The sequence below is a fragment of the Castor canadensis genome, chromosome 11, assembly GCF_047511655.1.
Source record: "Castor canadensis chromosome 11, mCasCan1.hap1v2, whole genome shotgun sequence".
In the NCBI taxonomy this organism is placed as follows: domain Eukaryota; kingdom Metazoa; phylum Chordata; class Mammalia; order Rodentia; family Castoridae; genus Castor; species Castor canadensis.
The window spans coordinates 105,669,399-105,681,384 of NC_133396.1; the positions used below are offsets into that span (position 1 = coordinate 105,669,399).

Consider the following 11,986-nt stretch of genomic DNA (forward strand, 5'->3'; position numbering starts at 1 on the left):
TTACTGACATAAACTATTCAGGCAAGAAGAACTGATGGTATATAGATATCTCTTAAGTTCTGCTATGATGGATTCTGTTGTACATTCTCTTCATTGTTTACTTTGGAGATGCCTGAGCTAGAGATATTTGGAAGTAGAGAATACTGGACACAATGCCTTGCTTCTGCATGGCAGTAGCAATTATGCCAATTTTCCTGGATCTTTACATTTTGGTGAAACTTTTTTGTTTTTTTTCTCCCTATGCATACACAAAACAAACAAGTAAAAAGGCAGCCATGATTTGTTCTGAAACCTTGGAGCAAAAACAAGGTGCCTCTCTCTTTCCCTTAAATGGAGGGGAGAAGCAGATCCCTTCTCTTGTGCTTTACAACCTTTGCTATAAATGTACAAGGGAAATTTAAACTACCATAATTAGTTTAATCAGGCTCATCCTCAATTTTTGCTTTCATTTTATAGTAGAATATTACCTAATTATTGCTGCATTTGACTGAGCAGTTCACTTTCTCTTAGAGTATGGAATGTAAGTGGTAGCTTGCTTGAGTATATATTGCAGTGTGTTTTAATGGTGTACATAATGAGATATGGAGACTGTGAATGTTCTCATTTCATTGTTGATCTTGCTAATGGAAAAAGTCATTATTGAACCAAATTGTTAGAAGGCATAGCTTCCTTAGTTCCAGAGAATTAGGTCTAAATTTCATCACTTTGACTTACTAATTCACATACTGCTTTTCATGGCCGTCTGTTCCTATGTTTTATTTCATTTTAATGATTTGTAAATCACTACAGAGATGCTCACATACAGACTGCTCAAGAAGCATTACTAATTAATTCTGAGACACAGCTGCATGGAAATGAATGAAAACTTTGGAGACACCAGAATTAAAGGCCTTAAATGATAACAAAGACTAGAGCTTTTATGAAAGTTGATATATAGGGAGAAATAGTAGAATATATGATCAAAAAGAAATGGTTTCCTGATTGGCCTCATTTCATAAGTCAAAATCATTTACATAGTTCTAAATGCACAACTAATAAGGGACTTATGTGGAGAAATCCTAAGAGAAAGACCGTATTGGTTTAAGTCAGATGTGTGCTCTTGTGATGATTTTTCATGTTGGGAATAAAATAGGTATAAGAAAAAGAATCTAAGCCGAGTGCTGATGCCTCATGCCTATAATCTTAACTACTTTCTGATACAGAGGGTGAAGCAACAATATGAGATCATAGGAAACACACTGAAGACAGTGAAACATGAGCTATGGTATTCTAAGTGCTAAGAATGTAAGTTACGGATATTTTCAGAAATAATAGGAAATTTAAATATGTAGATTGATTAAATCATTAAAAGTTAAAGTACTTTGCTTGTCTTAGCAAAAAGACTTGTATAGCTTAACCTAATTTGTAAGATACAGAATAGATTTGTTTGAATGAACTTAATGAATTGAAAGCAGATATGATGATATACACGTGTAATCCCAGCCAAGGCAGGAGGATTGATAATTTAAGGCCAGCCTGAGATGTATGGGAAGAACTTGCCTCAAAAAAAAGCCAAGAAAAAGAAGATTAATGAATTATATCAATATCTCAATTGGGAAATTGTACTACATAGTTTTGGAAGGTTATCATTGGAAGAAACTAAGTAATTAATTTTCTCTATTATCTCTTTCCTTTTACTTTTGCAATACTGGGGTTGTCTATATTCTTTACTTTTTATTCTTGGAAGTACTGGGGTTGCTAGACGGATGCTATGCTATCTGAGCCAGCCGTTTTTGCTTTAGCAGGGTCTTATGGTATTTTTGCCTATGGCCAGCCTGGACCAAAATCCTCCTACTTAAGTCCTGAATAGGTGAGATGATTGGCGCTTATCACCACACCTAGCTTTTTTGTTGAGATTGGGGTCTCATTAACGTTTTGCCTGAGTTGACCTGGAACCCCAATCTCTCTCTGCCTTCCCAGTAGCTGGAGTTACAGATGTGAAGTACCACAACTGAGCCTGCGTTACTTCTTATAACTACAAGTAACTCTACAGTTACCTCAAATGTTTGCTTATTTAATTTTTTTTTAGAAAAAGAACATTGTATCATTGTGAAATGTGTCTTTATGCCCAGGAACCAAAATAAATAAAATAACAGGAAATATATTACTATGATTAATTATAGTAATAGGTGAAAAGAAAGAGGTTGTTATTCTCTTGATACTTTATGTATATTAAAAATACAGTCTGTAGATCCCAGCACTCAGGAGGATGGAGAGGTGGAGGCCAGCCTGGGCTACATGGCTACCCCTTGTCTTAAAAACCAAAACAAACAAGCTAATCCCCGCCCCACCAAAAAAAAACAATAAAAGACAAATATGTATATATATTTATCAATACACACACATATATATGTGCTCATGACAATATTGTTCTTGAATAAAACTAATTAGGAGTTACAAAATGTAACAAAAATATTAATAAAAGTAACAGCAGAATGTGTGAAATACTTAGAAATAAACTTGACAGTAAGTTTTTAGGATTTATATAAGTAAAATTATAGTACCTAGTGATATTTATCTAGTCTAAACGCTTGAGTGAATAAATTTATTGTTACTGTGCAGCTCAAGTTAATGTTAAGACATATATTATACAAAATTAAAACCATTTGAAATCTTTTAAAACTCAAATCAGGCTGATACACACATGTAACACCAACACTCAGGAGGTTAAGACAAGAGGATCACAAGTTTACAGCGAGCCTGTGCTATATAGTGAGACCCTGACTCGACAAACCAAGAATAAATAAATTAGATCTCAGGTTCATCTGAAAATGTGTGTACATACACAAAATAGCCTGATAAATTGCTCTAAAATTAGTTTTGATATTTGCACAATTCTGTGACTGTATTAAAAACCACTGAATTCTATACTTTAAGATGATGAATTTAATGGTGAGTTGTAGCTCAATAATTTGTAAGTAGGGAATTTCTATAAGAATGCACCAAGGAAGAAACTACTCTTTTCAAGTATTAAAACATGTTATAAAGTTGTAGAGTGCTTGCTTTGGCACCACATATACCAAAATTGGAGGGTGAATATGGTGGAAATATTATGTATTCATGTATGAAAATGGAAAAATGAAACTATTCCAGGAATGGGGAGAGGAAAGGATAAAAGAATGATGGAGGGGGTGAATTCAACTGTGATAAATTGTAAGAATTTTGGTAAATGTCACAATGTACAATAATAAAAAATAAAATGCAAAAAAAATAAGATTATGAAGTCAGTATATTGTTTTAAGGGTATTTTAGTCAGCTTTCCGTTGCTATGGCAAAACAGTTGAGATAAACCACTTAAAAGAGAAAATATTTGTTTAGGCTCATTGTTTTAGAGGTTTCAGTCTATGGTTGCTTGGTCTTGTTGGTTTATTTTCTGGTGAAAGCATGTGGCAAAAGAATGCTGCTCATCTCATGTCAGCCAGGAAGCAAGTAGAAAGAGGAAGAGGCAAGAGTCCCAATATACCCTTCAAGGGCATGTCCCCAGTGACCTCTTTCCCCGAGGCCCCACCTCCTAAACCTTCTAAACACATGAGGTTTTTTTGGGGGGGGGGTTGGGGGAGTATTTAAGATCCAAATTGTAATAGTGACTCAGTATTATATATAAATATAAAAGAAACAAAACATAAGTGTTCAGAGAAGTACCAAAATACAAATACAAGAAGAGCATATGATAAATACATTTTTTCTTCTTTTTTTTTTTTTTTTTTGGGCAGTACTGGGATTTCATAGGTGTATTTCAAGTCTGGGCCTGAGGTAAATAATGGAAATACTCTTAGAGTAATGGACAAACCTTTTTGGGGTAAAAGCTGTTTATCTGACCAGGCACTGTGTGTGTCACTATAATCCTAGCTACTTGGGAGTATCAAGGTTCAAGGCCATCCCTGGCTAACAGTTAGCAAGAACCCATCTCAACAAATAACCCGGACTTGGTGGCATGCACTTGTGATCTTAGCTATGCAGGAGGTGGCAAGTAGGAGGTTGGATGTCTGGGGCAAAAATGTGAGCTTCTACCTGAAAAACAACTAAAGTAAAATAGGGTTCGGAGCATGGCTCCAGGGATGGAGCACCTGCCTAAGTAGCACGTAGCCCTGAGGTCAAAACTCTACCACCAAAAAACAAAACAAAACAAACAAAACCCCCAACAGCTTCCCTACTCGAAGATTTTTTAACCAAAGTACATAAAGTAAAAGAGAAACTATAAAAGTGTTCATTGAAAAGCTAGTAGAGACATCATCCTTAAATGACATGATCTTTCGAAGTATAAGAAAAAAACGTAACTCTAGAGACTTTTATTTAATGTAGTGGTTAAGAGCTTTAGTTACCAACTCAACTAGATTTAAATAATTCTTTAATCACTTCTTGTTAAGTGCACTCAAGCAGGTTTGCTAATATACAGACTTCTTATTAAATGAAAATAATTACAGTAATTATATGATACAGTAATTATGAGGATTTAGTGACCAATATTGTATGAGGTAATTAGTATGATTTTTTGTAAGTATTTAAATATATAAAAGATTTAACTTCAAAAAAAATATACAAGTTGAAAAGGAATTGTTAAACTAGTAAAAATATGCACAACATTCCAGATGGAGAGACAAGATAGTATTACATTTGGCCCTCCTCTCCTTGGATTTTGCATCTTACCAACTACAGATTGAAAATATTCAGAAAACAGAACTCCAGAGAGTTCCAGAAAGCAGCACTTGTATTTGCTGTACATGTACACTATCCTGAATTCATCCAAATGAATAGGCATACCCTGTTGTAGCTCCATGCCATTTCACAAATCCTCATTCTCTCCATCCTCACATCTCATTTGTGTACTATGTAGGTAGGCCTACTCTAGTTGTATTTGTACTGAACATGTGGAGATCGCGTTCCTTGTCATTACAGTATAATAGCTGTAGCATGTATGCTATATTAAGTATTATAAGTAACCTAGAGATGAATTAAAGTATGTAGGAGGAAGTATGTAGGCTATATGCAAATGCTCCTCCTTTTTATGTAAGGGACTTGAGCATCTGGGAATTTTGATATGCACAGTCCAGTTCCAAGAACAAATTTCCCTCGTGTACCAAAGGACAGCTATATTTCTAAAGCATTAAAGGTTCTAGCCAGATGCCAGTGGCTCATGCCTATAATTCTAGCTACTCAGGAGTGAGATCAGGAGGATCATGATTCAAGACCAACCCAGGCAAAAACTGAGATCCTATCTCAAAAATGCATACACACACACACACACACACACACACACACACACAGCTAGTGGAATGGCTCAAGTGGTAGAGTGCCTGTCTAGCAAGCATGAGGTCCTGCGTTTAAGCCCCAGTACTACCCCCAGTACTACCCCCGCAAGAATATATATGGATCTAGACTTTGAATAGCTATTTCACTGCTGAAGAAATGCAGATAGGCAGCAAAATCATGCAACCACACATTCAAAGTAATAGATAATAAATGAAACTTAAATTGAAGTGCAGATAAGTGTGAAATCTTAACAGATAGGTTGTGAAATCTTAAACACTGGTAATGGTAATTTGAAAAATCTTTCTTGTATATAGCTGTACTGCTTGTGTAAGTAATATACCCTTTGACATAACAATTTCACCATTAGAAATTTATCCAGGGAGAGGGGTATGAATGAGAATAGTGGAAGGGGTGCATCTAAGTATGATATATTTGATATATTGTAGGAACTTCTGTAAATGCTACAATGTATCCCTACCCAGCACAACGATAAGAAAGGGGGGAAAAGAAATGTATTTAAAGGAAACAAGATAAGTATGCAAGGATATACAGTAATCCCCTTTTACTTATGGAATTATTGCACACATTTTGGCTGAATGCAGACAAAAAACTTTCGAAAATAAAAATTTAATTCCTTGTGTGCACACTACATAGCTCAGTTGATGTGAAGAAGCTCTCAGTCTCATGTATCATCAGCTGTGTTTAAATTGTGTGATCTACTGGGTTTTTCCCTACTGTTAATTTTGTGAAAATATGCCTGCCAAAAAAGCAAATGATTGAGCAGGTAGAGTTGCTCAAGTGGTAGAGTACCTGCCTAGCAAGCTCAAGGACCTGAGTTCACCCCCCAGTATTGTTTAAAAAAAAAAAATTGAAATTTAGAAAAAACAAATGGCACCCCCAAAAGCAAGGTAAAGTTAATGAGCTTAATTTAATAATTAGATTTGTTGAAAGGCAAACACATCTTTAGTGAAAGATAGACCAGGTTATGGGAAAAATGAATCAAAACATCTGTAGTACAGTATGAACTATGTATCCTATGCATTTGTGGGTTTTTTCCTCAGTGGTCTCCTTAGAACTGCATGCATGTGTATATTAAAGATCTACTGTACACAACTAGATATTCATCATTATATTATTTACAGTAGGAAAAAACTGATTATTGAAGTGTCAGCCAATAGGAGGCTGATTTTGGTTTTGATGAACTACTTTGAAAACATGGAATTTACAATGTAACTCGTATTTGCACAGAAAAGTGTTTTCCTTATATTGTTTAATGCAGCTGGAGTACAAATAGCAAGCTGCTTTGACCTCATCTTCATAAAAGAATGCATGTGCACATCTTTTGGGTATACACTGCAATATCTGAAAGGCAATGTAAGGTGTTTATCCGTGGATGATAGTATTTGTGTTTTTTTTTTAATGAGAATAGTTTTATATTTGGAATAAAGCAAATATTTTCCTGTTGAAAAGTTTAGATGTCTAATTAAATATTTTAATACAGTGTGTTTCTCAGTGCTGAATGTATTCTGTGTTTTCTTAAAATGATACCTCTTACTTCCACTTGTCATTTTAAAGGGTTATAACGAATATAAGAGGATAATATCACCAGTACCAAACATACTTTTCAAAGGCTTAGTAACATTGTTTCATCTATTCAGTTTATCTAATATTAGGATTTGGAAAAAAAAGATATTTGAAACTGGCACCAAATTATCATTGTGTGTCTTTTCCCTCTTTAATCAGAAGTCACATATTTTGAAATATTAACTATTTTTGCCTGATTTTAACTTATCTGAGATAATTTGTGGCAAAAGCAAAAATCCACATTTAGCATATTCATTCCATGGTTAAATTGCTGGTATGTTTCTACTTGCATTTCAGACAAAAATTTAAGAAAAATTTTTTTTGGTGGTACTAGGGTTTGAACTTAGGGCCTACTGATTGCTAGGCAAGTGTTCTTATCACCTGAGCCACACCTGAAGCACTTTTGATTTTAGTTTATCTTTCAGATAGGGTCTCAAATCTTGATCCTCCTACCTATGCCTCCTGCATAGCTGGGATTACCTGTTTGGACCACTATACCCAGCTTGTGTGTTAAGATCAGTCTTGCTAACTTTTTGTCTGTGCTGCCCTCCAACCAGGATTCTCCAGATCTCCAACTCCTAAGTAGCTGGGATTACAGACATGTACCACCACACTCAGCTTTGACAAAATTTTTAACATAACTTTTTTCTTTTTTTTGTTGACGGAACTGGTATTTGAACTCAGGGCTTCATCCTTGCAAAGCTGGCACACCTTTGCTCGAGCCACTTTGCCAGTCCATTAACATAACTCTTATTGAAGTGCAACATACACAAAGAAAAATATACAAATCATAAGTATAATGTGAATTTTTATAAACTAAACCACCTCTCATAACCAGCATTTATGTTAAGAATTAGGACATCATTCAGATCTAATAACACCTAGTTGGACTTCTCTGTTGTTACTGCCCACACCAAGGGTAATCATTTCCTTGACTTTTTTTTTCTTGTGGTACTGGAATTTGAACTCAGGACCTCATGCTTGCTAGGCAGTTGCTCTACCACTTGAGCTACTCCACCAGTCTCCCTGATTTTAGTAACATAAATTCTTATACCTTGTACATGGTGGTTTATGCCTGTAATCCAGCACTCAGGAGACTGAGGCTATAAGCCAGCTTAAGCAACATAGCAAGACGCTGTCTAAAAAAATATGCCTCCTTGTGAAAAATGAAGTCATATAGTACATATTCTACTAGTGTTCTTGCTCACTTTAATATTGCTCGTGAGCTTTATTGATGTTAATGCATATAATCATAGTTCAAACAGATTCTTAAGGAAAACTGAAAATTGAGTCATAATTGTGGGGCATAAGTACATTTAAAAATATTTAAAACCAGAAGCCTATTCATTTTTATATTTTAAATAGTATGCCTATCATAGTGGTGTACACCTGTAATATTAGTACTTGAGATAATGGCAGAATGATACAGAGTGTGTGTGTGTGTGTTGTATGTCATTATCAAAAAAGCCAGTTTCCCCTTAGGTAAAATTTAGGTCCAGTCCAGAAGAAGAGATACCTTTTATTTTGTGTTAATACTCCAGTATAGGTGCCACATGTAAAGGGAAATATTTTAAAAATTGAATCATGTACAATAGAAAGACCCTGACATGGTGGCACATGCTTTAATCCCAGTACTCTGGAGGCTGAAGCAGGAGGATCACAAGTTCAAGGCCAGTCTGGGCTACATAATAAGATCTCAAAAGGAAGGAAGAGAGGAAGAGATTGAGGGAGGGGGAGGAAAATTATTTGAGACAAAAAATGTGGCAGAGCTCAGGTGTATGAAAAGTTACTGGGAAAAGGAGGAATTAGACTTACTATATGTGATTTGACAAAATGAGACTGGAACTAGTAGTTTTTAGAAAGAACTTTCTTTTTCCTTTTGGATGGAACCCAGTGCCTCGCGAATGCTAGGCAAGTGCTATTACCAGTGAACTGTAGCCCCAACAGAGAACTAACTTTCCTTCCTGCTTCCCTCCCTCTCTTCCTCTCTGTATCCCTTTTTTTTGAGACAGAGTCTCACTTTTAGCCCAGGCTGACCTCAAACTCCAGACTCACGACCCTCATTCCTCACCCTCTGGTGTTTTGGGATTGCAGACAGGCATATACCACAATGCCCAACAGAGCCTTTTTCTTCCCTTTTAGTGTCTGAGAGCTTTCTTCTTTATGTTTTTTGACTGCATGATCGATTTGGGTTTTTTAAAATTACATCTTAACTACATGATGGCGAACTTTCTTTTTTAATGAACACATTTCATTGAGGGAAAAACTAGTAAGTGAAAAGTGATAGAGTGAAGAGAATCTATCACCAGGATCTTTTTTTCTGTTTCCTATCTAATTCTTGGAAACAGTCAGTTCTACCAAGAACTCTACTCGACTTTATGAAAAATGATATTTAGAGACCATAGTCTTGAGTATTAGTGGTATTTATTGCTAGTAGACTGTCAGGATTTTTAGGTATTTCTTTGAATAGAGCTGGAGAGAAAGAAGAATATATGCTCACATATTTCTAATACCAACTTAAAATTATAGGGCTTTTACTTCTTTGACTATATTCTTATCTTTTTTTCTTACTTCACATATTTTGGTTCCTAATGACATTCTCATGATTACTTAATCTGTTACCTACCAGATATCTATTTAACTTTAAAATAATTACATCAGTATTATCACATTGTCATGCTCTCTGGCTGAAATTTAAGAGTTCATTTTTATTTTATTTTTCGGCAGTACTAGGGTTTGAATTTGGGGCCTTGTGCTTTCTCACTAGGCACTCTTACACTTATGCTATGCCCCATCCCTTTTTGCTTTAGTTAGTTTTAAAATAGAGTCTTACATTTATGTCTGGGTTGGCCTGGACTGTGATCCTTGTGTTTATACTTCCTTACATAGCTTGGAACCACATCCAGGAATTGGTAGAGATAGGGGTCTCAAGAACTTTTTGCCCAGGCTGGCCTCTAACTGATCCTCCTGATCTCTGCCTCCCAAGTAGATAGGATTATAGGCATGAGCCACTGTGCCTTGCTCATTTAAGTTTTCTTCATGAGTAATCTTTTGGGATTCAGGTTATAATCCAAATACAATGTTTTAAAGTAATTCAAAATAATTACTTTGTATGTAGCTATTTTATTATAGTTAATTCATTATATAATTCATTGATTCAACATGTAGGTAGATGTATTTGCTTCTGTTTTACATATTTAGAAAATTGGGATTTTTTTTCTGCATAATTTTGTTTTTTAACACTTCTAGAAGTAAAAGTCATAAAACAGGTACATGGAGGTCTAGTTTCTAATTGGATTTTCTTCTGCATAGCATGTATTTCATTAAAATTTTGGGTTTTTTCTTCCATCTTTTAGTCAGCCATGTATAGTCATATCCTCTATTCCCATTTTCTTATGTGGTCTATCTTGCTTTTTCCATATAAACAAGATATCCTAGAGATCACTCCATAGTAGTATGTTGGTGGATTCCTTCCTCTCTCCCTCCCTTCCTTTCCTCATTCCGTTCTTTCTTCAGTTTCTTAGTGCTCTTTTGTACAGATGGGCCTTGGCTAGTTCAGTCTTTCTTTTGTACATAATCATTTGGATTGTTTCATAGTTTTGCTATTAAAATAATGTTGCATTTTATAGCCTTGCGGGCATACTTTTGCCAGTGTATCTTGGAATAAACTTTTGAAGTAGGATTCCCTGATTCAAAATGTATGATTAAATGCATATGGAATCTTTGTAGTTATTATGAAATTTCCTCCCATAAAAATTAAAACATTTTATTGCAGTATGCTGTACATTTTCACAGGTTTCAGTTTGGTTTGGGGTCTTCTAACCTGCTCCATTGATTCTTTTGTCTTTTCATGTGTCTGTCATGAAACCATAGGTATATTTTAGTGACAGGCTTTAAAAACTATTTGGTGCCGTTTTCCCCCACTTTTCTTTTGGCTTTCTCTAACTATTCTTGCTTTCTGTTTTTCCTAGAGAAAATTATACTCAGTAGTCCTAATTCCTGAGAGAAATCTGGTGTTACTTCTATTGAAGTAGTGCTAAATTTATAAATCTGGTTAGGGAATCTTGTCATCTTTATGTCTTCCCAATCCACAAACACAACCTGACTTAACATTTTTTAAAGTTTTTCAAGAGTACTTAATAGTTGGGAAAAACTATTGAGTAGTTATCCCTATGTTGTGTGAAGTGGTGAATTCAGTAGAGGACTCACAAGTTAGATAGCTATTTACAGTAAATGACTTAAGAGTTATTTCCAACTCTAACAGTTATACAAAACACATTTTAAAGAAAATAAGATTTTCTACGTTCTTTTTTCTTGTCCTCCAACATTAAGAGAGAACTTGATTGCTCACTTATGACAATAATTGAGAATGAGTTAAAAAAAAGAAGTAGGTCAGGGATTGTCCTGTATTTGTTTGGAATCATTAAAGTCAATGAAGGAGATAGGCAATGAACTATTATTGTGAAAGTGGACCATATTTAAAAATGTTTCTGTAGGTAAAAATATTTCTCTTTTCACAAACTACTTGTATATGCTTAATGTGTACTTAGGTAGTTAAAAGTAACTTGAAAGTGGAGAATATTAATTTGATTAAAACAATGTTAAAAAATATACAGACATTTCTAATCACAGAAATATATAGACATATGATTAAAGATCACAAAGATAATGTCTTTTTTTTTTTCATTTTTCTTTTATTATTCATATGTGCATACGAGGCTTGGTTCATTTCTCCCCCCTGCCCCCACCCCCTCCCTTACCACCCACTCCACCCCCTTCCGCTCCCCCCCTCAATACCCCGCAGAAACTATTTTGCCCTTATCTCTAATTTTGTTGTAGAGAGAGTATAAGCAATAATAGGAAGGAACAAGGGGTTTTGCTGGTTGAGATAAGGATAGCTATACAGGGCATTGACTCACATTGATTTCCTGTGCGTGGGTGTTACCTTCTAGGTTAATTCTTTTTGATCTCACCTTTTCTCTAGTTCCTGGTCCCCTTTTCCTGTTGGCCTCAGTTGCTTTAAGGTATCTGCTTTAGTTTCTCTGCATTAAGGGCAACAAATGCTAGCTAGTTTTTTAGGTGTCTTACCTATCCTCACCCCTCCCTTGTGTGC

The 11,986-nt window shown here is 35.2% G+C and overlaps 1 protein-coding gene across 5 annotated transcripts in view; it reads left to right on the forward strand.

Annotated features, from left to right (window-relative positions):
• Ash1l (ASH1 like histone lysine methyltransferase) overlaps window positions 1-11,986 on the forward strand; it is a 158,493-nt gene that overhangs the window by 28,241 nt on the left and 118,266 nt on the right. The gene's annotated exons all lie outside the window — the stretch shown is intronic.